Source organism: Pyxicephalus adspersus, chromosome 2 (genome assembly GCF_032062135.1).
Source record: "Pyxicephalus adspersus chromosome 2, UCB_Pads_2.0, whole genome shotgun sequence".
Classification (NCBI taxonomy): Eukaryota; Metazoa; Chordata; class Amphibia; order Anura; family Pyxicephalidae; genus Pyxicephalus; species Pyxicephalus adspersus.
In genome coordinates, this window is record NC_092859.1 from 144,519,547 (window position 1) to 144,520,953 (window position 1,407).

The 1,407-nt window shown below is 50.5% G+C and overlaps 1 protein-coding gene across 1 annotated transcript in view; it reads right to left on the reverse strand.

Annotated features, from left to right (window-relative positions):
- The window catches only part of KLHL25 (kelch like family member 25), a 26,263-nt gene extending 25,946 nt beyond the window's left edge, over nucleotides 1-317 (reverse strand). Inside the window, exon 1 of the mRNA XM_072402700.1 lies at nucleotides 183-317. The gene's annotated coding sequence lies outside the window, so the exon portion shown is untranslated. The remainder of the gene's footprint in view (nucleotides 1-182) is intronic.
- Between the last annotated feature and the right edge of the window lie 1,090 nt (nucleotides 318-1,407).

The following is a 1,407-nucleotide window of genomic DNA, read 5'->3' on the forward strand; positions in this document are numbered from 1 at the left end:
CCTCACTAACAGCCCCCCACCCCATGTCACTCCCTTCTATAACTAACAGACCCCCCCCTCCCCCACGTCACCCTCCAGATGACTCGACCCGCACACATGGCATTGAGGTGCCAGGAAGCCAACATGGTCCCAGCCTGGCACAGAAAGTGACATAACAAGCCTTGTCCCCCTTCTTAGCTTACCGGCGGTCCGCTTTCCCTCACCATGCCCCGGTTCCCCCGTCCTCCTTCGAGTTCATCACCCACAATACAATGAGAGCAGACTGCAAACAAAACTAGTTCCCACGGCGGGTGTAAAGACTGACACAGCCGAACAGCCAATGATTGAGCACCAGGAAAACCTAAGGGGCGAGGCGCCTTCCCAGACAGCCAATGACTGAGCACCGGGAAGACAAAAGACGCCGGGCCAATTCTCCGACAGCCAATGGGAGGAGTTGGGCTGGTAGCTGTGGAGACGGCGAGGCTCTCCATGGGAGGTGGCTCAGGAGACAACATTTGGGAGGGAGGAGAGGAGCATGCTGGGAAATCGGTCAGCCTCGGCAGGGAAGAAAGTTTGTCATGTGGCTGCCAGATTCTGGGGAGTGAGGAGGAGGAATGAAATAAAAGGTCACGGGGGACGCAAATTTTTTTTTTTATATACATATATTAATATGTAGCTAAGTGATATTACTTTGTCATGTGGGGCAATAGTCAGCACTTTCTGCCTCTGTAAACTTAGATATTGCCCGATAGAAGTAGCTGTGACATCATTGTGCAGCTGAACTGTGGGAGGGGCCTGACACCACGCCCACCACAAGCTGCCTATTGAAAAATCACAGCAGGGGCGGTTACAAGACCAGCTACCCTGCACAGGGAGACCAAGCAGCACTGACTGGTCTGTGTTATAGGAAGCGCTTGGGCAGAGGAAAGGGATTATTATTTTTAATAATAAACAGGATATATAAAATGCCAACATATTATGCAGTGCTGTACATTAAGTAGGGGTTGGAAATGACAGATGAATACAGACAGTGACACAGGAGGAGAGGACCCTGCCCCGAGAAGCTTACAACCTAGGAGGTGGGGGAACCAGGACACAAGAGGAGGGGGATATGGAATGGTGGGAAGTAGTGAGGGTTTTAAGAGACAGAAGAAGTCCAGTAGGTGAGTAATAAAAGATGGGTTTTCAGTGCTTTTTCAAATGAGCAGAAAGTAGGAGCAAGCCGAAGAGGAAGACCATTCCAGAGAGTACTAGCTCTAGAAAAGTCTTGGAGCCGTGCGTGTGATGAGGTTATGGAATGGATGAGTGAGGAAGTCATTGGAGGAGCGAAGAGAGCGGCTGGGGACGTATTCTTCTATCAGATCAGAAAGGTAAGTGGGACTGTGGAGGGAGTTGAAGGCAAAGCACAGGAGCTTATATTAGATTCCT